This window comes from Pseudorca crassidens, chromosome 2, assembly GCF_039906515.1.
Source record: "Pseudorca crassidens isolate mPseCra1 chromosome 2, mPseCra1.hap1, whole genome shotgun sequence".
NCBI classification, from domain to species: domain Eukaryota; kingdom Metazoa; phylum Chordata; class Mammalia; order Artiodactyla; family Delphinidae; genus Pseudorca; species Pseudorca crassidens.
The window spans coordinates 69213672-69216635 of NC_090297.1; positions in this window are offsets into that span (position 1 = coordinate 69213672).

Genomic DNA, 2964 nt, shown 5'->3' on the forward strand with positions numbered 1-2964 from the left:
ATCTCTTCTCACTTCTTTCTTCCCTCCACCCTCAATACTCATCCCCCTTCCCCCCTACAGCCTTTTTCTTACTTTACACCTGCCTTTTGGTTTTTGAACTTGCTGTTGCTTTGGAAATTTTCACCCCCACAGATCTTTACATTGCAGGTTCTTTCCCATTTCTCATCATCTGCTTAAATGGCTCTCTTGACCACACTATCTAACATAGTCCTCCACCCTCATCAATCTCCATTTAGTTTACTTAGTTTCTTCAAAACGTGACATTACTCATTAATTCAACAATATCTGTTAAGTACCTATAGTGCCTAGGACTCTTCTAGACATTGGGATATGGCAATAAATAAAATAGACAAAAATTCCTGGCTGCATAAAACATACATTCTGGTTGGAGGAGATAGGCAATAAACAAATAAATAGGTAAAATCAGTGATATGTCAGTGGTGATAAGTGTTATATAGAAAAAAATAAAGCAAGGAAACAGAGGGTGTTGGACAATAGAAACAGTGTTGCAATTTTAAATAGATGTTCAGGAAAAGCCTCTTTGAGAAGGTAGGATTTGAGCCAAGACCTGAAGAAGCTGAGAAAGTGAGCTATCCTTATATGTGCAGGAAGAAAATTCCAGGTGCATGCTTTGACATTCCTGAAATACACTTACTATTAGCAGTCTTTCCCCTACATTAGTCTCTAGCTCCATAAAATCAGGGATCTATCTGGTGCTTTTTATCCTTAGAGCCTAGAATAGTGCCTGCTGCATTAGATACACTTTTAATATCTAACAATTTTCTTCTGTTTGCTTTCAGTGCATTTTTCAGTAATGAAATATTTTTTGATTATATTTTTAACACATAGCACATTGGATTACTGTCATCAGGGAAATGATGCCTAAATTATTTTCCTGATCTGATGTCTTGCACATGCATTCTTATTATACTTCGGTACTCGTATTATCTTACACTTGAATGCTTTCAAATTCCTGTCACTTTTCTAACCACCTATCCAGGCTCATAAAATCTTCCTAGTTTATAACCATTAACTTTATATTTTGCTACCTGCCCAGAAGTTTAGTGTTATTTTCAAAATTATGAATCTTCCTAGGTATTTCCTTTCTGTACCATTTTATATAGCTATTAAATGTGACTGGTCACAACAAAGTGTCTCCATCTTGAGGCCCATATATTCCTACTCATATATTCCTACTTTTTATCTCTAGTTTCCATACTTCATCCATGTTGCTAATAATGCACATATATCTTTACATCTGGAGATTTAATCCATGCAAAATCATCAGATTTAATTTTTTTAAACTAAAAATATTGGACCATAATTCAATCATCCAATCATCCATGGAAAAATTCATCCATGGAAAAATGGAAACTCTAGACCATTTTTTATTTTCTTAATTATATTTTTCTTATATTTTTCTTTGTATAGAACTTTGGCAAAAACTGTTTGTGTAATTTAGTCTATTTCTTTCCCTTTCACTTGGCAGCCCCTAATTTGCCAGCTTATTTCAATTCTTACTATTGATGGTGCCTGTCATGTTATTCCCTCCGAGTCTCTTCTCTTCCATTTTAGCCATCATTTAGATTATTCTTATACCACTAAGCATCATGAATCCAACTAGATTGAAATTCCAATTAGATCAAAATAAAGATTTTTCAGTGCAAAAGTGTTCTTGCATTTGTATGGTAAACCTTTAATCCTCAATTTGGTTGTAGAGAAACCTGAACATCATGAAGAATACAAAGAATTCTAAATAATTTTGTTGGGTTTCTTCTTCCTCTCCTTTTTAATCTTTGTAAGGGAATTTCCTACATATCAATAATTTTCTCTTTTTTTTCCTTCATAAAGGTATAAATACTCTAAATTAATAAGCTATTTGCATTTGCTGGATCTAAATAAGTCTTGGTTCAGACAACTCAATTCAGAGTCTTTACATAAACCTGGCAAGAAGACAAATTTCCCATTTTTGCATTGGGTGAGGAACTCTGTCCTGCCTGAAGAGATCTGGTGGAGATATAGCAAGTAGCTGGCAGAGCGTGTTCTGCTGGGTGTCTTTAAGTTACCTGTGGTACAGGCAGTATGGATCCCTCTCCCATCCTCCTGTGCATATTTTACAGATGCTGCTAAACATACTTTCACAATGAATGGCTTGACTAATTTGTCTTCCCTTCCTTCTACATTAACTTTTGTATGAACTTTAGCAGGAGCTATCTACTTCCTTATATGAATCATCAACCAGCATTTATTGAAAGATATCATATATAAATTATCCAGGCACAAGAAACTGACTTGGTAAATATTAATTATCACAATGAAGATATTATGAAACCATATACTGATGTCTTACAAAATTTACATAGTTTTAAACAGTAAACCTTTTTCCATATTTTATAATTTCTATTCCCTCTGATAGCTGGACAATCTAGGTCTATTTATAATAAGAACAAATTTAATTAACGTTCAAAGAAAACTTTAGGTTTTATTTAATTTTCAAGGTTTTAATTAAATTATTGTTTATCATTGTGTAGTCCAGACAAAATACTCTATATATCTTCTATTTTATGTTTTTTTCATGTAAGGTTTTTTCTACAAACTTACCAGAAAACCTCTATTTGAGAGATGGCTTGAGGAGTATAGGGTTGGCGTTTTCCCTGTATACATCCTGAATTTAATATGCATATTTAGTTCTATGACTAGATGTGAATCAACACTGATTGTTCCAAAATGTTGTGTTTATAATAATCAATTAATTTTAGGCCCAATTATTAATACAGTGATTGAGCAAATCTGGAGTGAAGTCAGGATTCTGGTTTTTATTTTTCTAATTATTTTTTATTTATTTTTAAATGAATGTATTCTTTAAAAAGTCAATTTTATTAAAAAAAATTCCTCAACCATCTCTTTATATATACAGTCATTTTAATAATATAAAAATATCTATCCAATGAAACCTAGATAAAA